The 23812-nt window shown below is 45.1% G+C and overlaps 1 long non-coding RNA gene across 1 annotated transcript in view; it reads left to right on the forward strand.

Annotated features, from left to right (window-relative positions):
- The window catches only part of LOC129036938 (uncharacterized), a 257911-nt gene that overhangs the window by 135491 nt on the left and 98608 nt on the right, over nt 1-23812 (forward strand). Inside the window, exon 4 of the long non-coding RNA XR_008502690.2 lies at nt 3221-3310. This is a non-coding gene — a long non-coding RNA (uncharacterized LOC129036938). The remainder of the gene's footprint in view (nt 1-3220; nt 3311-23812) is intronic.

A 23812-nucleotide genomic window follows, 5' to 3' on the forward strand; every position in this document is an offset into this window, starting at 1 on the left:
TCCCTAGCATTCCATTTGAATTCGTGGAAATTTCAGCTACCACTTTGTGAATGGTTCCAGGTGTGCAGGCTTGGGGAGACCAAGATAGCTGGAAAGCCAAGCTTAAATGTTAAATCAAGCTTGGGGTGGAGGGCAGTTACCATCACCTAAGGATCTAGGAATAGGGAATAGTACCATCATGGGATGACTCAGGCCTGTTAAAAATAGGGGAATAGGCCTATGTCTTGATGAATCAAGTGGCATGCCAAAGCCAGTTAATTAACCTCACACTTCAGCTCAAATCTTGGTTAGTTTTAAAGGCTCAGAAGGACAAAGAAGCATATAGAAAAGGATATGGAGTCCCCATGGAGTTACTGAGAAGAGAGAACTGTTCACTGGGAGATTTGAGGGCCAATTAAGGTGATTTCAAAGAAGAAAACTGTCAAGTGGCCACACAGGATTCTGTCGTGGGGATTCTGAGTCAATAGGATGCTGTGAGACATGTTTCTGTAGTGGTTTAGATGCCAGGATGAGAGTGTGAAGCAGGGCTTCAGGGTAGATGGAATTGGAGGATGTTTGTGGAAGAAGTATTGAGAGGGAAATGAGCTCCTGGCTTGATGTGGCATGAATACTTGCAAGACACGTCAAACATGAAGACTGCATATATTATCTAGAAATGAAATGTCATTCTGTCAAATGAAATGACAGAACCATATGGCAAGTGGGACGGCACAGGTAGATCTGCAAAAACCAGAAGGTTGGTTGAGAGTAGGCAGGGGACCAGGACTGTGAGGCTAGTAACCTGCTCTCATTGTGGGGTGACTTCCGTCAGCCATGAATGTGGACAATTGTTCAGCTTGAGAAGTTCATATTTGGTAGCTACACTGTGGAAAATCACTGTGCATCATCAGGCAGTGAGGAAAGAAGGTACCAGAATGGTTATAATCCTAGACCTTGTAATCAGACAACCTCCATGACTTTCTGAAGGCTAGTTATAATTTCTCCAAGCCTCAGTTTCCTTATCTGTAAAATTGGATAAAAATAGTACTGATATGGTTTGGCTGTGTCCCCACCCAAATCTCATCTTGGGCCAATACAAGTACCTACCTGTTAGGGCTGTCAAAAGGACTAAATGAGGCCAGGTGCAGTGACTCCCACCTATAATCCCAGCACTTTGGGAGGCTGAGACAGGAGGATGGCTTGAGCCCAGGAGTTCAAGACTAGCCTGGGCAACATAAAAGACCTTGTCTCTACAAAAAATAAAAAAATTCACCTGGCACAGTGGCATGTGCCTGTGGTCCCAGCTACTTGGGAGGCTCAGGTGGGAGAATCATCTGAGTTCAGGAGGTTGAGGCTGCAGTGAGCTATGATCACACCACTGTAGTGCAGCCTGGGTGACGGTGAGGCCCTGTCTTAAAAAAAAAGACTGAAGAAATGCCTGGAAAGGGCTTGGATCAAGGTAAATGCTTAATAAATGTTAGTTATAATTATCACAGTTAAGCAATATAATTTGTATCCTTATAAGGAAGAATATTCAGTTTCTCATGTCAGAAAGAATAGACAGTGAAGAAGGAAATAAACAGAACGCAGGTGCACCTAAATGGATTTTGGCCAAAATCTTGCAGAAGGGAGCCTAGGAGAGTTTTCAAGCTATGTTAGAAGTGTTTATCAAGTTCAGAAGGGAGATTGAGTAACATGGGTCTGGGAAGGTTGAAAGGGAGGAGAAAAAAGAAAGTGAATTTTATATCCCTGTTATCTTGACTGTCAGTAGCCTGTGTAAAGCACCCACTGTGTGCAGTGTGCCCCATTAGATACATAGGATTGCACAGATATAGATGAGCTGACCTCTCCTCACATGGAGTTGACCATACATGTTGTCATGATCAGTAAAACAAGTGTAGCAATGACATAAGAACTAAACACAGCAAATGGGCAGGATCACAAATCTAGCACAGGCCTGACTGTATCCAGCTGAAGGCACATCACCTCAGGGACTTCATACATCTCTCCGATAAGTTGCATACCCACTTCTTGTACTGTGCTTTTCTAGATGCTCTAGGAAATTCGCAGCCTTATCCCTGATTTTAGTGATGTTTTGGAAGGTAACTGGGGAGCCTATTCAGGAAGCTTTGATGATAGTCCAGGTAATAGGAGATAAGCCCAAATGAGGACAGTGGGATTGGAGAATAGAGAGCAAGTGCAGAAGCTGGTGATATTACATTGGTAAATATCAGTAGGACCCAGCAAGAATGAGGGATAAAGCGGCACGTGCTGCAGTTCTAGCCTGGGTGACCACAAAGTCCTATTCGCAGAGCTTGGGGGACACTGGAGGAACTTGGACCAGTGGTTCTCATGTTTTATAGTGTTTAGGAGTCAACTTTGGAGATTGTTAATGCAGATTCCTAGGATCCACCACAGGCCTACTGAATCTGAATCTCTAAAGTAGACCTGGAAATCTGCCTTTTTAGCAGGTACCCCAGAGGATTCTGATGCAGGGGGTCTGCAGATCACGCCTTGAAAAATGCTGGTCTAGAGAAAATAAACAGCTTTGGTCCTCCAGAAAGCAGAGTCGGAGGCAAGGACCCTGGTGCTAAAACTTCATCTGGGAGCTGAAATCGCAGGGCGAGGGTGTGTGGGGCACAGGGAGAGACGATGGGATACATGAATTTCTTTCCTTTTCTTTTTTTCTGCTGGCTACTGTTTCAAAATAAGGCATGAAGGATCATGCAGATCACTCAGCATGCAGGGCTCTTCCAGACAATTTACGAGAGAAGTCCGGCCTTAGCCTAGCGGGAGAAAGAAGGAAACAGGAATCTGGCTCTTTCGCACTCTGCCCTGGCTCCTGTTTCTCATTGGTAAAGCACTCCTTGGGGGCTCAGGGTTGTATCACCCATCCTCTCAGTGGCCTCTCAGGAAGCCGGACCTCAGACCATTAGGGGTAGAGGGGCAATCAGGACAGATGGGATCCTGGCCTAGAAAGAAAGGAAGAAGGAAGCTGTGGAGGGTGTCTGAGAAGGTACACAGACTTGTTTCCAAAGAGAGTGAAGAAGTGAGGCTGGGAAAGGTAGATTTTTTTTTCAGTTCTATAAGTAATTACAGTTTTGAAGTTGAATAAGAAAGATTTCTAGGGAACTTGTCTAAATAGAGTTATATTAACAATGGGAATAAGAAAGGAAGCCTAGAATTTGTACCCATTTTACATTTTCTTTAAATTTTTCTTTATTTGTATTCCTTTCCTCAGAACAACTTCCAGTAAAAGAAGGCACTGAGGATTAAGTGCTAAGTGGGAGCAGTTGCCGATTTTTGCAATGGGAGGCTGCATAGATTCAAGGTATCACTTGTTTATTTTATATCCTGAATTAACTTTCCACCTTCCCAGTCCAAAGTTCTAAGAAAAGATTTCACTTGGACTAGAGAGCAAATGATTTTGTGACTCTCATCCAAAATCCCACAGCTTTTTCTCTGAAGACCTATAAGTTCCTAAGACACTCTAAAAGGAATATAAAAATAATAATTGTAATTCTTAAGAAGTGCCAATTGCATACTGGAGTCCAGAGAGTAATAACTTTGCTTAATGTTTACATGAAGCTTTCCCTCTGTGTGTTACCAGAACTTGGCTAACATTGTATGCTGGCAAATGGCATTAATCTGTCACAGAAATAAGGGGAATTTAGTCACAGGAAGTTTAAATAACTGATCATGTCCTACAAGGTGTTGGCAAGAAATGGACAATTAGATTTACTTTCCACTACCATCCTGAACCATGTAAAAATATCTTGGGTGGCTGCGAGATCTGATTCTAGGAAGAAATATCCTTTGGCTCTCGTAAAGATGTTGATAACTCAGTTGTGAGAAATTGATTTGTGTGTGTGTGTGTGTGTGTGTGTGTGTGTGTTTGCTTGGGGACAGGGTGTAAAAAAAAAATAGCTGTTTTTAATGCAGTCGAACTGTGTGTGAGGATAGGTTAGAGGATGTGTGACGATGGATAGGTAATTCAGGGTTTGCAGTAGAAGTTAAAGGATGGAGAAGTGAACAATGTGTAGATTCTTTTTTTTTGAGACGGAGTCTCACTCCGTAGCCCAGGCTGGAGTGCAGTGGTGCAATCTTGGCTTACTGCAAGCTCCGCCTCCCGGGTTCACGCCATTCTGCCTCAGCTTCCTGAGTAGTTGGAACTACAGGCATCCGCCACCACACTAGGCTAATTTTTTGTATTTTTAGTAGAGACAGGGTTTCACCATGTTAGTCAGGATGTTCGTGATCTCCTGACCTTGTGATCTGCCCGCCTTGGCCTCCCAAAGTGCTGGGATTACAGGCGTGAGCCACTGCGCCCGGCCAACAATGTGTAGATTCTTAAGTGCCTGTAAGTAATGTGGAATCAAGAAGTAAAGAAAGGTTTTGAGCAAAAAAGGAAAGGGCAAAATAGAGAATAGAAATAAATGAGAAGGTAGTGTCAAGCAAAGAAACAGAAGGAAGGAGAGACAAACTGCTGTAGGAGGTGAAAGTAATCCACTCAGGGAATTACTGGAAGAGATACATGCCTTGTAAAAAGAAAAGCAGGCCGGGCGTGGTGGCTCACACCTTAATCCCAGCACTTTGGGAGGCCAAGGTGGGTGGATCACCTGAGGTCAGAAGTTCGAGATCAGCCTGGCCAACATAGTGAAAACCCGTCTCTACTAAAAGTACAAAAATTAGCCAGGCATGGTGGCACGCGCCTGTAATCCCAGTTACTCAGGAGGCTGAGGCATGAGAATTGCTAGAACCCAGGAGGCAGAGGTTGCAGTGAGCTGAGATCTCAGCACTGAGCTCCAGCCTGGGTGACAGAGTGAGATGCTGTTAAAAAAAAAAAAAAAAAAAAAAAGCAGGCTGTTTACTAGCTGCATGTTTGAGAGAGAGGTTGGTTATTGGTGACTGGGTCCGTAATGTTCAGTCAAAAAGGTTTTATTGAGCAACAGCCTCATACAAGGCATTGAGGCAGCAAGGGGAAGAAGAGTTTGCCTCTTGCTTACTATGTGCTGTCCTTCCTCCCTGGACCTCCAGGTACATACCCAGTTAGAGAAAGAAAGTCAGCAATGGTGGTTGAACAGGATGTGTTGTCTCCAAGGTCTCTTCCACCTCTATAATTCTTTGACTCTGGCCGAGGTCTCTATGGCTCCACAGAGGCTGTAGCAAGTGTGTTCTTGGTAGGCTGGATCTCTGTTAGGTTGAATAGTTGTTGTTTTAACTTCTGCCTCCTGATCTTATTGCTACCAGATAGGATGATTTTAGTTGCAAATGGACAGAAAACCTAACTGAAGCCAGTTTAAGCATAAAAGGAATTCATTGGCTTACAATACTGAAAGGTTGTGAGTGGATTCATTCAGCAACAGCTTAATCCAGGCCCTCAGATGCTATTCCAGTGCTGTGTGTGTGTGTGTGTATGTGTGTGTGTTTGTCTCTCTCTCTCTCTCCCCCCTTCCCGTGGGTTGTCTCCATTTTCAGGTCTGCTCCTCCCTATGGCAGCAAGATGACTGCCACAGCTCCAGTCATCACCTTTCAATCCCAAAATTGCATAGAAAAACATAGCTACCCAAGTGTGAGCTCCCACACACGTCCTGAGCGTCATGCTGATTGTACTGGTTCAGTGCGAACACTCATCCTTGAACCAAACACTCTGGCCAGAGGGATTAAATTGATCAGTACTGGGCCACATGCTCCTCCCTGGAGCTCGAGGTATAGCCCTGCCTGAGCCTTGAGCATTGGGGAGTTTGGGATGACATAACTAGGAGGCAGGGAAATGGATTCTGGGGAGCCAAAAATTAATACTGGGCTACCTACTCCAGGCTCTGTGAAACCTGGGAAGAGACATGAGGTTCTGATCCAAAAAACAACAGGAAAAGGCCAGAGGGACAAGAAAGAATCCTGATCCAGAGATGACCCCAGGATTGAATGACAGGTCCATAGTGGCAGCTCACTGCCCACTCAGGCTGCCCTTTGTTCCGGGCACTGAATCAGGGATTTTGGATGACCCTGGTACATAGTTACTTCCAGGCGATTACAGGGGGGGAAATACTCCACTTCCTGTTTAGGATTACACTCTCAACCCTCCCCTCCCACGCAAGCCATATGTTCATTCTAAGCCTCAGCTTCCAGCCAGAAAAGCTCTTTGTGTTTTCTTGGCAAAACTGGAGCCCAGTAATTAAAGTCCATATGCAAAGCTGCTCCCTCTAGCCCACACCAAGTTCTTTTAATTAGTATGTAATTGGTCAGAGAGGTACTATCAAATAGCTCCCAGTTTGGCCGGCTGGAAATGCGTGTTTGAAAAGTCCCAGACCAGAGAGGGATAATAAATGCTTTAAGTCCCATCTGTTGGAATGATTTGTTTAAGGTATAAATCGCTGTTCTGTTACTATATTTAACAATTCTGCTTATAGCATTTCTTCAAATATGGTAACAACTACCAGAGTATTTATTGGAGGTAGGAGTATGAATAAATGAACTAGAAGAAGGCTGAGCAAATCCACGTTTTCCCTTCAAAGAAATTCATATAATGCAGTGGAGGTGGGGAGAAAAAGAGGTGAGTTGGACATTTGGTTAACTATTTGTGGTCTTCACAATGAAGAGCTCCTATGGCCCATTAACCTTGCCCCAAACACGCCATGTGTGAGAGAGTCTGTGGTGATGTGAAGAAAGACTTTGAATGCACCTTGGTAGACAAGGGTCAGCAGTTGCAGAGAAGCAAAAGCAACAAACAGGAAAGTGGACACTCCATTGCCCCTAGAAGCCATGGCAATCCAGAGTGAAGCTGGAGTAAGGTTTGAGAAGCAACGGTCTAGGGCAAGGGTCCCCAAACCCTGGGCTGCAGACCCTGTTAGGAACTGGGCAAACAGCAGAAAATGAGCAGTGGACAGGTGAACATTGCCACCTGTGCCCTGCCTCAGTCAGATTAGTGGTGGCATTAGATTCTTGTGGGAGCGGAACCCTGTTGTGAACTGCGCATGTGAGGGATCTAGGTTATGTGCTCCTTATGAGAATCTAATGCCTGATGATCTGTCACTGTCTCCCATCACCCCCAGGTGGAACCATCTAGTTGCAGGAAAACAAGCTCAGGGCTCCTATTGATTCTATATTATGGTGGGTTGTATAATTATTTCATTAATATGTTACAATGTAATAATGATAGAAATAAAGTGCTCAATAAATGTAACACACTTGGATCATCTCAAAACCATCCCCCCAACCCCCTGGACCTTGGAAAAATTGTCTTTTGCAAAACCGGCCCTTGGTGCCAAAAAGGTTGGGGACCACTGGTTTGTGGATCTTTAAAATTCCTTCCAGCTCTGACAACGCAGGTCAATATTGATGCTATTGATGCAATTCTTTTTTTTTTTTTTTTTTTTTTTTGAGACGGAATCTCGCTCTCTCACCCAGACTGGAATGCAGTGGCGTGATCTCAGCTCACTGCAAGCTCTGCCTCCTGGGTTCATGCCATTCTCCTGCCTCAGCCTCCTGAGTAGCTGGGACTACAGGTGCCCACCACCACACCTGGCTAATTTTTTGTATTTTTAGTAGAGACAGGGTTTTGCCATGTTAGCCAGGATGGTCTTGATCTCCTGACCTCGTGATCCTCCAGCCTTGGCCTCCCAAAGTGCTGGGATCACAGGCGTGAGCCACTGCACCTGGCCTATTATTCTTATAGTAGTGGTGTTAATATAATAATAACAGTGCCACCATCATCATCGCGGCTCAGTGTTTTACATGGATTGTCTCATCTGAGCTTCACACCCAACTCTGAGGTTGCTACTATTGCTCTGCCTGTTTCATAGATGAGGACACTGATAGGTTTACTAACTTGCTCAAGGTCACCACATAGTAAGTGGCAGAGCTGGTGTGTGACCCCCCCCGGCCATCTGACTTGAAGCCTGCGTTCTTACCCACCACGCTTGCCACCTTCTGCCCAGCATCGCGGAGTACCTGGGTTTTGCTTGATGAAAACACCCTGGAATCAGCAAGCTGGTGGAGGGAACATGGCTGAGCCCCTTCCAAGTTCTTTTTGTTCAGTTAGCCCCTTGGGCAAACCTGTAGGAAAAACTTATATTTCAGAACAAAAAAATTCAAACTCATAGAAACAGTAGAAAAGCATTTGCCAGGGGCTGGGTGGGGGGCAGAGGATATGGGGAGATGTTGGTCAGAGGGTACAAACTTTCAGTCATAGGATGAACAGATTCGGAGGCACTGATGTACAGCCTGATATGACTATAGTTAATCATACTGTATTATATATTTGAAATGTGCTGAGAGTAAACCTTAAACCTCATTAAAAAAAACAGGTGATGGATATGTTAATTAATTTGATTGGGGTAATCAATTTACAATATTTACATATATCAAATCATTACATTATACTATTTAAATATATACAATTTTTTTTTTTTTTTTTTTTTTTTTTGAGACGGAGGTTCACTTCTTGTTGCCCAGGCTGGAATGCAATGGCGTGATCTTGGCTCACCGCAACTTCCACCTCCCAGGTTGAAGTGATTCTCCTGCCTCAGCCTCCCTAATAGCTGGGATTACAAGCATGTGCCACCATGCCTGGCTAATTTTGTATTTTTTTAGTAGAGATGGGGTTTCTCCATGTTGGTCAGGCTGGTCTTGAACTCCCGACCGCAGGTGATCTGCCCGCCTTGGCCTCCCAAAGTGCTGGGATTACAGGCATAAGCCACCGCACCCAGCCTAAATATATACAGTTTTAACAGTTATACCTCAATAAAGCTGAAAAAGATAAAAATAAAACCAAAAAAACGAGGTTTAGAAGCATAGACGGCTATGTGACATGGTTCTCTAGGAGAATGAGTCGGAGGTCTGTCTCAGCACCTTAACTTCCCAGCTGGCCCCTTCTAGGTGTGGAATTGAGGAAGTGTTGCCACAGCCCACAGGTGCAGGTGAGAATGTGTGCCTGTGTTGAGGAGGCTGGGGGAGGTGGATGGAGCATTCGGCTCTACAGCCTTGGATGCACAGACTTGTGGGGCCTTTCTCACTCTGATTTTGTGTGGCCAGACCCCTAAGCACTGGACTCCTGTTCCCTCCAGGGACCTCTCTCCTGCTGTCTCCCCACTCTCTGCTTCTGAGGGTAAGAGATGGGGCCTATTTTTGCCCTGTCTGCCCTCCTTCCCAGGAGGCTGAGAAATAACTTGGACTGAGGCCTGCCCCATTGAGAGAAGAAGGCCTGACAGTTCTTTTTTTGCCTGCCCCCTTGTCATGTTGTCTGTCTGTTCATTCATTCCCATTCATTCCCTCCAGGGTCCACCCTTACTCTCCTTTGGCTGGAGAGGACTGGGGGAGTGGCCTACGTTTACTCCGTTCTAGGCATTGGGTCCGTTGCCCCATTTGTCTTGCTTGTTCTTCTCCTTGCTGGTGTGTTGTGGTGGCTGGCTCTGGGTGGAGGCGCAGATTTGGGTCTGGGGGTGGGCATTCAAGAAAACCCCTTGGGGCACTCAAGCCTCGCTAGCTCCAGTGAGGGAGCTCGCAACCCAGCCAGTGTTGCTGGGGTTCTACTCGGAGCCAGAGGCCAACCAGCCAATAATAAGGTGTTGCTTTGCCTTGCTCTGTCCTCCTTGCACCCCTTTCCCTTGGGGCCTCATGGGGAAGGGTGGCTGATTTGTGGTAGGATTTGGGTTTTCTGTGTCCTGGCCAGTCCCTTCATGATGCCCTGTTACTCTCACTCCTGCAGACTCTGTGTGCCTATGAGTGATGAGCAGACTTTGTTAGGTGAGTGGGGTCCAGATGGAAAACGATGGGAAGAACCATGCTAATGTCATGATGCATTGAACAGGAAAGCCACTGATGGAGATGAAAGCATTTGTGTAAAGTAGCCTGGAAGCCTGGAAAGGGACTGGAACTGTGGGAATCGACGACAAAGGGAAGTCGGAAGGCCTGGCTTCTAGATGGAAGTCCTGTTTGAAGGGAAAATTAGTGATGGCTTAAAATACCATGTTTAACATAAATTAAAGGGGATTTCGACTAGAATCTGGAGTAAATCTTATTTGTCTGATGCTTAAATCCTTGCTTCTAGAATGCCCTCTCCTTGCAAAATAACAGTATTTCAGGTTTTGGTTATAATGCTGTATGAATAGATCTTGGTTTAGAAAAGCAATTGATCAGCCCCATATGAGAGTTATTTACAGTACCTTTCCTTTTAGTAACATCTGAAACAAAGGTTGGTTTTTAAAAAAGTCTTTGTAGCATTCCTGACAAAACTTAGGAGACTTGCCTGATGGCACTGCTACATGCAGTTTGGTTTGTAATCTAGGGACAGTTCCAGCATGCAGAGATTCAGAGTGTGTTTCTTTGTGGTTTGTCTGCACCTGCCGGAGATCTGGTGCACCTATTAAACTTACAAGGCAGCTATTAGCCACCAACTGACACCAAGATTATAGGTTAAACTCTGAATTGGTTTAAATGGTGTCATCTGTCCACCAGGGCAGAGAGCAAGGTGGGGGGCATGTGTTTGGCAAATGGTAGGAAGTCGCTCCAGCCTGGGGAGGAAAGTCTGTTTATTAGCAACGGTAACACACAAAGAGGAGCAGGGTTGGGGTGGGCTTGTTGGAAAAGCCTTGAACCTGGAATCAGAGAGACCCAAGTGTTGAATCCTGACTGTGTAACTCTGGTAAGCCTCAGTTTGTCATCTTGAAAATGGGAATGATAGGCTGGGCACAGTGGCTCACGCCTGTAATCCTAGCACTTTGGGAGGCCAAGGAGGGCAGATCACGAGGTCCGGAGATTGAGACCATCCTGGCTAACACGGTGAAACCCCGTCTCTACTAAAAATACAAAAAAATTAGCCGGGTGTGGTGGCGGGCACCTGTAGTCCCAGCTACTTGGGAGGCTGAGGCAGGAGAATGGTGTGAACCCGGGAGGCAGAGCTTGCAGTGAGCCGAGATCGCGCCACTGCACTACAGCCTGGGTGACAGAGCAAGACTCCATTTCAAAAAAAAAAAAAAGAAAATGGGAATGATAATACCTGATTTACAAAACAATTAAATGAATTTGAATTCACACAATTCTTGCTGACATTAATGCAAAAAAGTTGGCCGGACACAGTACCTCAGACCTGTAATCCCAGCACTTTGGGAGATTGAGGCAGGTGGATCTCCTGAGGCCAGGAGTTCAAAACCAGCCTGGCCAACATGGCAAAACCTCATTTCTACTAAAAATACAAAAATCAGCTGGGCATGGTGGTGCATGTCTGTGATCCCAGCTACTCGGGAGGCTGAGGCACAAGAATCGCTTGAACCTGGGAGGGGGAGGTTGCAGTGATCTGAGATCATGCCATTGCATTCCAGCCTGGGTGATAGAGCAAGATTCTGTCTTAAAAAACAAAACAAAGCAAAACAAAAAAACAAAAAAAAGCCACACCGAGCTGCCTTAGTAGAAAAATAGCAGCAGCAGCATTGAAAAGAGAATTTTATATAAGTCTCCAGCCTGCTGAATAGGGTAATTGAGAGAAAAGTTAAGCGTGCAGCTCTGGAGTCACACACACTTGGATTCAAGTCTTGGCTGTGATACTTACATATGCTCAGGGTGTGCGACCTAGGGTGACCTCTCTGAGCCACAGTGTCCTCATTAGGATCACGGTAACATACATATCTATAGAGTCATGAAGAGTAAATGACATTACAGTACAGTGCTGGGCTCACAGCTCCGGAAATGCTCATAGGCTCCGGAAATGCTCAGTCACCTTCTCTGTTAGTCACCTTGTTCCATCAAGCAGCATTTTTTCCTCTTGCATCACGACTACTTACTCTAAACTGGATTTTATCCTGAGTAGGGTAAAATTTTTCCCCTCTTCCTACAAGTACCCCCAGAAGCTTCCTACAAGCATGCCCCAGACTTTACTAATTGCAGGCCACCTGCCCAATTTCTGCCACCATTGCCTGCCTCCTCCATTGTTATTTATTTAATATTTCTTCAAATTAACTTTTTAATACTTGAATGCATTTAAAGAAAACTTCACATCACTATTATAAGCAAATATCGAATAGATCTTTAAATAGAATGTCTATGAATCACCTAAAATCCTCATATGTGCTCTCAGACACATCCACATTATACTTGGGGAAATACTGGTCTGGTCCTTTACTCTTTAAAGTGTGGTCTCTGGACCGCAGCCTCAGCATGCCTGAGAATTATTAGAAATGCAGTATCTCAGACCCCATCCCTCCTGAATGAGAATCTGCATTTTTAGAAGATCCTCAATGATGGACATACTTTTTTGGGGGGAATTTATTACATTTTTTATTGAAGTGACATTCATATGTACACTTTTAAGGTTTGAGAAGCAGTAGTCTAGGGGATCTTTAAAATCCCTTCCAACTCTGGTGTGTGCCTATAGCCCAGTGACTTGTAACTCTGGAGCAGAAGGATTGCTTGAACCCAGGAGTCTGAGGCCAGACTGGGCAACATAGCAAGACCCTGTCTCTCAAAAAAAATTCTTCTAGCTCTGACAACAAATGTCAACTATTGATATTACTCTCTCTCTTTCTGAAATCCAGATCCATATTTCCAACTGACATATTCTACTTCAGGCCTAAACCTTGCTTTTCCCCACCTCCTCATCCTTGTAACCTTAGAAGCATCAATCATTAACTCCTTCCTCCCTGTTTCCTGACATCAGTTCTTGCCAAGGATGCCCAACCCTGTCTCCATCAGCCTCTTTCTGTCCATTCCTATAGCTCCAATTGCACTTCCAGTCCTTTACGTCTTAGTGCCTGGGCTGTCACCCTCTCCTTCATTCTCTTTCCTCCAACTCTTGACAGCTCTGTATTCTTTTTTTTTTTTTGAGATGGCAGAGTCTCGCTCTGTCTCCCAGGCTGGAGTGCAGTGGTGCGATCTCAGCTCACTGCAACCTCCGCCTCTTGCGTTCAGGTGATTCTCCTGCCTCAGCCTCCCAAGTAGCTAAGGACTACAGGTGCCCGCCACCACGCCCAGTTAATTTTTTTTTTTTTTGAGATGGAGTCTCGCTCTGTTGCCCAGGCTGGAGTGCAATGGCATCTTGGCTCACTGCAAGCTCCACCTCCCAGGTTCACGCCATTCTCCCGCCTCAGCCTCCCGAGTAGCTGGGACTCTAGGTGCCTGCCACCATGCCTGGCTAATTTTTTGGTATTTTTAGTAGAGACGGGGTTTCACCATGTTAGCCAGGATGGTCTCCACCTCCTGACCTCATGTTCCACCCGTCTCAGCCTCCCAAAGTGCTGGGATTACAGGTGTGAGCCACCCCACCCAGCCACGTCCAGCTAATTTTTTGTATTTTTAGTAGAGACTGGGTTTCACCGTGTTAGCCAGGATGGTCTTGATCTCCTGACCTCATGATCCGCCTACCTCGGTCTCCCAAAGTGCTGGGATTACAGGCATGAGCCACTGTGCCCGGCCCAGACAGCTCTGTATTCTTAAGGCAGCGTTGATTGTCTCAGTCCACTGCTCAGTTACCTTTAGTAACTCCCTATTATCTACCACATAGTAGCCAGGCTCCTTGGTCTGTCACTTAAGGCTCTCCACTAAGTGACTGATAGTGAACTCTCACCTGCATATACCCTGAGCTGTAGATAAGTCAGAAGAGCTATTGCTTTATGTATGCAAAGCTTTCCTGCCCCTGCATCCTTGACTAAGCTTTCTCATTTCTGAAATGCATTTTTCTCCAACCTCCCTATTTACTATCTCCATCTCTGAAAAGTCTTAATGGCCCGAGACCCCTGCTCACATTTCACCCCCTCCCTGAAGCCTTCTGTGGCTCCCCAACTGCATAGCTGTCCTTACACATCATAGCATGATGATGATCTCTGCCTTTGGCAGTTATATTAGTACAAACCTTAACTCTTCAGTTCTGTGTAGCAGGTGCCACTCCCAGTGCCACAGAGTCAATTTAATTTTCTTTAACTAAGTTTCTTTTCTGAACTCCCCTTCTGCTTGTGAATATACCATCCCATTCCCCACCCTACTCCCTTTGCCTCAGGGCAGCATCTATATTCTAGAGGATTAGGGCCAAGGCAAGATGGGATCTGGTCCTCAGGTGTTATCTGTCTATTTGCTAGAATGCACGTCATCCTGTCCAGTCCTTAGTCACAGGGACTGGACAGTATGCTTCTTTGTCCCTTGTTTCCCTCTGCAAGACCTCGTTAGGTCCTGCAACTCTGCTCTTCCTGCATTGTCATCTCCCTTAGGCCCATGGGACCCTTCTGCCCCACACCATGCTGGGGGCAAGGGAACTCTGCATGGTTGCCTAGCACCCAGATGCCTTAATGCAGCCCTGCCTCTCTGAGGTCTTGACAGTTCCCCTAGGAATGGGTCACCTCAGCTCTCAGAGCTTCCAAACCTGTCTGGAATTTTTTGCTGTTTCCCCCTCCCTTGGAGTTCATCCTGTTTGGCGGTTGGTTGGGAGACTTTAATCTCCTGTGGGGTCAGGAAGCCTTGTTCTTATATTATCATGTATTTTCCCCCAAAGTGTTAATTACCGGAGTCCATTCCATTCCCAACAGGGTGTAGACTTTGAAGCTCAAAAGAAATTTTCTTCCTGCTTGTCATCCATTCCATCCCTAAGGCAAGAAACACAAAATAGTCCTGCTGACTGAATAGGGCAAGGGCCATGGAAACCCGGAGAAAAATTCAGCATTAATGTTATAAAATATTCTCCTGCTCCATGATTTGTAAACCGCTTGAGGACAGGGAACTTGATTTCATTCATCTTAATATTTCCCTAGGGCAACTGAAATAGTTCCTTGCACAGAGAAGGCACTAAATACACATTTTTCAGGCATAAGAATAAATGACGGAGTATGTTTTAAATTCTGTATTATTAGCATCTAATTTATGATTTTTTGTCTCACCGATATTAACAGCTGTCCATCTTTCTATAATGTGATGTTAAAATATGAATAGAAAAAAGTTAACCTAGTGATTGGACTGACTGGATAAAATCAAATAAATGGGAATCAAGATATGTAACACATTCCTTTATTTATACAGCCTATGTGTTAAGGGCTTTCTCTTGCAGGAGGCATTGAGAGATAGCTGTGGATGAAAGATTCAAGGACCCTGGCAGGGTTATAGGGAGACAGATAATTAACACGTGTTCAAATAAATAGGATATTTTTAGATATGGACAGGTGCTATGAAGAAATTCTTACAAGAAATGTAAAACTGCACAGAAGGAAAGGTACATGGTGCTCTGATACAGTAAAACAGAGATACCTGGGAGGAATTCTTGTGCTGAAATCTAAAAGACGAGTAGGAATAACCAGGCCGAGGAGACAGTGAAGGAGAGGGCGAGGAGGGGCAGAGCATTTCAGGCAGAGAGAATAGCCCTGTGGCAGGAAGAAGCACGTCCCTGCCCTCATGGAGCTCACAGCCAGTTGGCAGAGGGAACGTTCTCTGTGGCAACACTACCATGGCACACTAATTGGTTTGTTTAATTTCTGCTCGTTATTTCTTTAGGAGCTTGTATCTTGCTAAATATAATTTGTGCCTTTTTTAAAAAAATGACAGCGTGTTCTTGGTGTATGCTGTTTTACGGAATAATGCACTCCTAGTGAGAATATCACTTGTCGGTTAAATAATTCATGAGAGTGAGATGAACAGGGCTAACACAGGTATAGTGTGTTGATTGCATTAGTCTGTTGATTGACTTAGACTTATAACCTCTGACATGGTCTTGGGAAAACTCAGTGTTTGCAAATGCCAGAGTGAGGCTGTGTGGGGGACATGGGTAAGATTTGAGCTGTATATCAGTTAATGTAACCCTAGCTGCTACTAACGTATTTTGGTGGCTTAATACATACATGTTTGTTTCTCACTGGATGTTCTAATCAGCAGGTGGTTCTCCTCTAAGCGGTGGTTCAAGCTCCCAGCTTTCTTCCATCTTATGGCTCCACCATTGTCAACATGTCTCTTCCGAGACCATGCAGAAGGGTAAAGGGCATGGTAGGTTATGCATGAGAGGTTTTAGTGGGCCAGGCCTGGAAGTGACACTCATCACTTCTGCCCACATATCTCTGGCCAGAACTCAGTCACATGGCCGCAGCTTACTGCAAGGAATATGAGAAATACAGTCTAGTGATGGGCCCAAGAAAAAGTAGAGACTGCTTTAATGAATCATGAACATCCCTTCTGCAGTTTAATCCTGACACCTCTTCTACTTGGGTTCATTTTCTTCTGTGGCCTCTGTCTATTCCTTAAAAAATAAAAAAAGCCACATTTGGAAAGTATGTTCATATATGGCATAAATAAATGGCACTCCCCAAAATTGCTCATTACTTTTACTTTTCTTTCTTCTGTTCATTCATTCATTTTTTTTTTTTTTGAGACGGAGTCTTGCTCTGTTGCCCAGGCTGGAGTGCAGTGGCGCGATCTCGGCTCACTGCAAACTCCGCCTCCCAGGTTCACGCCATTCTCCTGCCTCAGCCTCCCGAGTAGCTGGGACTACAGGCACCTGTCACCACATCCGGCTAAATTTTTGTATTTTTAGTAGAGACAGGGTTTCACCGTGTTCCAGGATGGTCTCGATCTCCTGACCTCATGATCTACCTGCCTCGGCCTCCCAAAGTGCTGGGATTACAGGCGTGAGCCACCGCGCCTGGCCAAGAGTCAGGAATTTTTATTAATTTTTTTTTTCTGAGATGGAGTCTCACTCTGTCACCCAAGCTGGAGTGCAGTCGTGCGCTCTTGGCTCACTGCAACCTCTGCCTCTCGGGTTCAGGGATTCTCCTGCCTCAGCCTTCCGAGTAGCTGGGATTACAGGCACATGCCTGTACGCCTGGCTAATTTTTGTATTTTTAGTAGAGATGTGGTTTTGCCATGTTGGCCACACTGGTCTGGGACACCTGACCTCAAGTGATCCCCCTGCTTCGGCCTCCCAAAGTGCTGGGATTATAGGCATGAGTCATGGTGCCAGTGAATTTCTATTAATTTTGATTATTATTTTATAAGTTTGAATATAACCAACTCACCTTTCATATATTTATAAGTCTAAAAAAGTCAATGGACAATGTATAATTCAGAAACCACTTATTTCCATTTGGAGGAGGATCTCGGGGGGATATAGTTAGCTTTGGAGAACATAAGATCATTTGGTTTTAGAGGTCACCTTATCCTGATTGCATGAAAGGAAAGGATGGAATTCAAGCTTTTTATGACCTAAACCCTCAATGTCTGTCTCTATCCTTAGTAACAAATGGGGAAAGGGAACAATAACGGAAGCATTTTTGAGAGCTGTTAATTTTCTGCTTGATTATACAGGGCTATGAAATATGAAAGACATTAGGGACTGTGAGCATGGTTCCCCTAAATGCCCCGTTGCCCACAGGGAACCAGCCCAAGGACTGGGTTGGCTTCAGATGACTGGACAGGTGGCTTGGTAATTAAAACCTTTCCCTTCTAACTGCAGGCCTTGTTTTGCCAGGAATCTGAGGTGAAGAAAATGTTCTGGTTATATGCCTCTACCAGCTGCTTTGAAAGCTTCCTCACAGCTGTCCTCAAACCACAGCAGACAGCCACATCTCTACTTTCAAAATCTTGGGGGCTTAGTGTTATTTGAGATGGGATAAGCAGACATGGAGGTGAGGGAAGATTTCTTCCTGAACTCAAATGTTCTGAGCCCTTTTGAAGAATCAAACAGCACAAAAGAAAGTCTGGAATGCACACGTTTCCTCCTTGTATCAGCTCTATGCGATGGAGGCTATTATTAGTCTTTGTTTCATGGATGAGACCACTGAGGCACAGAGGATTTAAGTACCTTGATCAAGATCATGCAGTTGAGTGTCAGAGTCAGGACTCAAATCCAGTCCGCCTTGACCCCAAGTTCAGGCTCTGGTAATCTCCACTCTTAAGAATGTTCAAATTTAACTCTCAGTTTTTCTCCAAATACGGGCTCTACCCTCAGCTTTCCTCCATCTCAGTTTGTGGCCATTCAGCCTTCCAGTTGCTCAGGCCAAAAACCCTGACATCATCTTTGAGGTGTTTCTTTCTCTCATGCCCAAAGTAGAATTTATCAGGAAACCCAACTAATTGTATCTTCAAAATCTATCAGGAATTTGACCACATCTCACCATTTCCAATACTATCACCTTTGCCAATGCTCCTATCTCTTGTGTGGGTTTCTGTAATAGTCTTGACATGGATCTCTGCTTCTTGCCTTACAATTCTCCAGTCTCTTCTCATCACACCAGAGAGATCCAGGTTAGTAAGCAGCTCTACTCTGCAAGATCGTTGTGGGACTGAAACTCCTTCCATCCTGTTGTTCACCTTCCTTTAGGTTTCTGTGCCCACTAGTATGGTCAGAGCTGGTACAGCTCCAAGTCTGCATTCAGCCCACAAAAAAGGGAGCAAGAGAGGAAATCCTGGGAAGCAATTTCCTTTTAAGCAAGTGATGTAAATTATGCTTGCATCATTTCTACTCACATTTTACTGGCAAGTATGTGGTCACATGGCCAGCCTAGCTGCAAGGGAGTCTGTGGATGGAACGCTGTATTCTCAAACCCCCACAAAGAGGAGCACTGTGCCACAGAGTCCCAGAGGGCCAAGGGGGTAGACCAGTTGTGGGGCTGCTCAGGAGCCAGGGTGAGTGTTGATGACAGCTGAACCTAAAGAGGAGGCAGTGGAAGTGGGGAGAGCCAGGCAGGCTTGGGATGTATTTTGGATGTAGAGTTGACCCAACGTAAAATGGGCATAGAGACTGAGGAGAAGCAGGAATTAAGGATGATTCCCAGCTATTTCTGCCTTGAGAGACAGGGTGGTATCATTTTCTGAGGGAGCAGTCATTGAACATACCTGTCTCTGGAGCAGCCACTGTGGACCAGTGCATGAGCCGCCTCTTAGGGGGTCCACCTTGCATCACAGTGGAGGCAACCATGGAGGTTGGAATGGCCCAGAGGTAGAGTCTGAGGGGTAGTCTGCCTGATCCATCAAATGTATTTTGTCTTAAAATGCTTCAAAGGAAGAGGGGGGCGGGTCAGCCTCTTCTTGGCGCATTGATAGACAAATGTGCTGGGCATTGTGGAGGTTGAATAAAAAAGACCAGGCACCCTAGAGACCATACTGCATGTGGTTGAAGCCCTTGTTGAGTCTGGATAGCTGTTTGGTGGTTGAGAGAAGGGAGGGGCTAGGTAAAGGCCCCTACATTTCAACACCTGGGTCAGAGGGGTCATGTTCCCAGCACCTTGATGCTCCTTGACTTTGAGGGCTCCCAAGTGTATTTCGGTCTCTTGTTTGCCTGGGTTGGAGCATATAATAGGGAACTGTGTTTGCTATTAAAGTAGTTGAGAGGCTGAGGGTCTGGAAGGATGAATAATAACTCACACAGCAGGGCAGTTACAAGAGGAAGTAAGGAAAAGGGGGTTGTGGTAGGCTCAGAGGTTGGACACACCTCACTTTGAGCCTGGGATGAGCCCAGCTAGTGCTATCCCCTATGAGAATGTGCCTGGAGCACTGTCAGGTTCTAAAAATGTTAGCTAGTTTAAAAGTGCTGCTTGAGAGTAGTTTCCAGGTCACTCAGGATTGTGCCATGTAACTTTTTTTTTAACCTCTCTATTTTACAATGGAGAACTTAATTAAGGTTAGGGAATTAGTACAAAGCACCATGGTAAGTAAGGAGAGCCAGGATTTGAACACTTGCTCATAAATACTCTGATGTTCAATTCATATCCTGGGTCTTCTGGTGTCTAGAGGGTTAAGTGTTGACAGGACCTGGGTAGCTCATGGTGTCCTTTAGGGAAAGAGCTCCAAGGCATGGGATTGCAGCATGGGTTTGATTCCAACTCCACCTTCACTGGCTTCTGGGACCCAGAGCCTCCAGTCACTTGTGTAGCCTCCTGGAGTCTGTTTCTTCCTCCTTAAAATGGGAAGTAACCATTTTCCTACTACCTTTGGGTATTGTTGGAAGAATTCCATGAAATAGCACCCACAAAGGCACTTGGATGTTTGTCAACCACAGATCTCAAAGAAGTGACCAAAATATGGACATGGGGGACCCAAATGCCTGTGCTTAGGCTAAACCTGTGGATGCTATTTGCGAGTAGGGAAATGTGGTTGGCTATTGGAAAACCCAAGTTGTGTTCATGGTAAATGGAAAGAAAAAAAAAAAACTTTAGATAAGTGCCAAGATGAAAAGTGAAGAAAAGTCTTAATTTCCCTCTGAAGATTGATGTGTTATTGAGGGGTGACCAGAACTCCTAGATCAGTGGATTTGTCTATATAGCCATGATCTCTCCTGATTGTCATCATACCTGGGACATGTAGGAATCATCATTTTCCTCATACCATAGATGAGGCAAAGGCAGAGCTGGACCTGCAGATGCTGTGGCATCCTCAGTCTAAGGCCTCCCTCGCAGGCTCCCTGGCTAAGGAACCTCTGTCTCGCCAGTTCCTCCAGCATTGATCAGGCTTAGGGGACTCACCTACTGGCAGCAAGACCCTGAGCCATAAACAGAATGCTAAATTATCAATGGAAGGATGGAGAAACCAGGATGATTGTTCTGGGAGTCTCAATTTCAAAATCCAGGAACTGAATCCGTCTTAGCAAGCCTGAAATCAAAGCAAAAAGCTAGGGAGTCTTTGTGGGATATTTTATCTAACCTGTCTGGATGAAGACCATTTGAGCTTCCACTTTGTCATTTATCTTCCAACAGACCAAAACACTCCAGCCCATCAGATATAGGGCCTCCTGGGTAAGCTCTGACATGTTCTTCTTACCAAGTTCTCCCTTTTTGTCATCCGCCTTTGAGTCACCAAAAACTTCTGTCCTTGCAACTACTTCTCCTCACATGGTATGACAGTTTCTGAGGCCAGACCTTCCGTGCCATTAGCTGAATTGAAATCAATGTCTTCCTTTTGAGCCGAATTGAAATCAATGTCTTCCTTTCGAGTTTTTTTGAGTCTAGGAGCCTTTAGGATGTACCCTTGTCACATGAGCCCTGCACTTAGGCATCAATGCTTATGTGGTAAGTTTCTGGAGGAAAACGTTCATTCAGCTAACCACATTTCTTTTACACTGGTCCCTTTTAGCTTCCACACCAGCATAAGGCATCTTCTAATCTCCAAATTCTAGGTTATGTCCTCTTTGGGAATGCCCTCTCCTCCACACTGAATATATTTATTTCAATCCAGTGAATAGTTGTTGAGGGCGTCTCGTGTATATGACACTGTGGTGGCCACTGTAGGCTTAGCAAGATTAGAATAATGTTTTGGTTAAAGGGTACAGGCTTTGGAATCCGACCTGGGTTTGTGTTCTAGCTCCATCACTTACTAGCTGAATCAAGTTACTGACTTCAGTTTCACCCTCTGTAAAATTGGGATAATAGTACTTACCTCAATAGATTTTTTTGTGAGGATTAAATAACGAAATGTATATGAAGTGCTTAGCTCAGTGGGTGTACATAAGTGCTTGGTGAAAATAAGCCAAACTTAAAAATACGGACAATGCTCTGCACATCCCTAAACACATGTGTATGGAGTTCCCTCCACAGGCCAGACTTGTTCTAGGTGCTGCAGATCCGCAGTGGTGAAATCAGAGTATGTTTGTGTCCTCATCAAGCTCAAAGTCTAGTGGGGGGGTGTAAATAGTAAGCAAGTAGACTTACAAGTATAATGTCAAATAGTGAAAAGTGCTTTGAAGAAAAACAGTGTGGAGTAAGAAGGCAGAATGACTGGGGTAGGCAGAGTGGGGGTCTTGCTTCTCATGCTTGCCCCTTAACCTAGAGCCTTTGTATCTGCTGTGTCCTCTTCCTGGAGGTTTTCCACTTCGCCATACCCTCAGGGATTGCTCTCACTTCTTTCAGGTGTCTGCTTCTGTATCACCACCTCCAAGGGGCACACCTAATCTAAACAATTATACACAAACTCAAAATATGTAAAGAGATGCCATTCCTGCCTTTGAAGTTTATAGTTCAGCAAAATTGATAAATGACTCCATGCTCAGATTAAGGTAATTGACTTATTTATTTATTTATTTAGAGATGGAGTCTCGCTCTGTCTCCCAGGCTGGAATGCAGTGGCGTGATCTCGGCTCACTGCTACCTCCGCTTCCCAGGTTCAAGCAATTCTCATGCCTCAGCCTCCCAAGTAGCTGGGATTACAGGCATCTGCCACCACACCTAGCTGATTTTTGTATTTTTAGTAGAGACAGGGTTTTGCCATGTTGGCCAGGCTGGTCTCGAACTCCTGACCTCAAGTGATCTGCCTGCCTCGGCCTCCTGAAGTGCTAGGATTACAGGCATGAGCCACCGTGCCCAGCCTGTAATTGCCTTAAGAGAAGTACAAATAAAATTCAGTGAGGGAATCGGGAAATGTGATATTTTAAAAATGGTGCTTAAGATGTTGCTTGGTATAAAAAGACCAGGGACTTTGGAATCAGAGCAACTGGGTTCAAATCCCATCTCTGCCCTTCACTACCTTGGGGACCGTAGGCGTCACTCAGTAACACAAAGATAAGAAAGCTACCCCCAGGGGCTGCTGTGTTATGTGAGAAACACTTTAAGCCCCCAGTGCCCGTGGTAGTACCAGAGGTCGGTTCTCAATGGCACCCCTTTCCATAAATCTGTATTGTTAATTGTAGCGTTTGGTTTTGGTTTTCATCAACATTCTACTCTCACAATGTGATATTGTCTTGGGATGGTCTATCTGGGCATCTGGCTCTGCCAGGAGAAGATGACTTTCTTGAGGACGTGGACTACCGTGTCCCCAGCGTGGGTGGCAGGGGACTGTTGATCAATGATAATGGGTGCATGCATCTAGCAGAGACACAACTGTTCTGTACGGGCAGGAATCCCAAGGGATGGTCTGTTCTATTCTCCGTCTCTGCACCTCAATACCCCAAAATTGTTTCTGACAGATGGATGTTTCGCATGTTCTTGAAGGAAGAAGCGTCTGTGCCCCCTCTAGGGAAATGCACGCCGGGTTTAACTGCATAATTCAAAACAGGTGAAATGATGCCGGCATACCCACCTCTTCTAGCCTGGATTCTGTTTTAATGCCCTAGTTTTTACAGGAATAAAAGAGTATTGATTTTTCCAGTGCAAGGGCTGTAGCCAGATTTGTTATTATTTTAAAATCAGAGATACTTTTTAAAACATGGAAATTTTTATGTTAGCTAAATCCTAGTTATCCCGGGAATGCCTAATGTCAAATAGTAGCCTTTCCTGGCATATTTCTCCTCCTGAATTTTTTAAAAAGAGCTTTCTGTTTGTTTGTTTCTTTTTGCCTCATAGCAGCTCTGCCGTTAAATACATAAGACACAAAAGAGAGACAATCTAAATAATTATCCTTAGGAAATTTTGTTAAGATATGGGTAGGAAGAGGGGGCGCAGAGGCCACTGCCTCCTTGCGAGCTCATGCTCACCGATGTTGCTGTGTATCACCCCTCGCTTCTGCTCGCCCTGTATCAAAACATAGTTTAGGGAGAAGGTCACTGTGAATTTAGAGATGACATCTGGAATTGTACGTCAAGAAGCTTGAGTGTGTTGTGAGAGCTCTTCTGGTGGGCAGTTCCCTACTCCTCAGGGCTCCTACCCTGGATCACAGAATGTGGACCACCAAGACACCCATGCTCTGAGGTCTCTGGCAGCCCTGTAATGCTGCAGCCACAAACCATGAGGGGCTTCTCTTCTTTTATCTTCTTTTTATTTTTTGTCATAATCAAAACCTTGACCTGTGACAGTGAGCTGCCAGGGGACTCCATTGCCTTGGAGTTTCCCTGGCTCCCCAGGATAGAAAGCTTCATCAGGAAAGAAATGCCCACTGAAAGTTGCTATGGCAGATGTCCCCCCTAAAAGAAACCTGAAGACCTTGAATAAAGGTGGCACCCAAGTGCCTACTC

This window comes from Pongo pygmaeus, chromosome 4, assembly GCF_028885625.2.
Source record: "Pongo pygmaeus isolate AG05252 chromosome 4, NHGRI_mPonPyg2-v2.0_pri, whole genome shotgun sequence".
In the NCBI taxonomy this organism is placed as follows: Eukaryota; Metazoa; Chordata; class Mammalia; order Primates; family Hominidae; genus Pongo; species Pongo pygmaeus.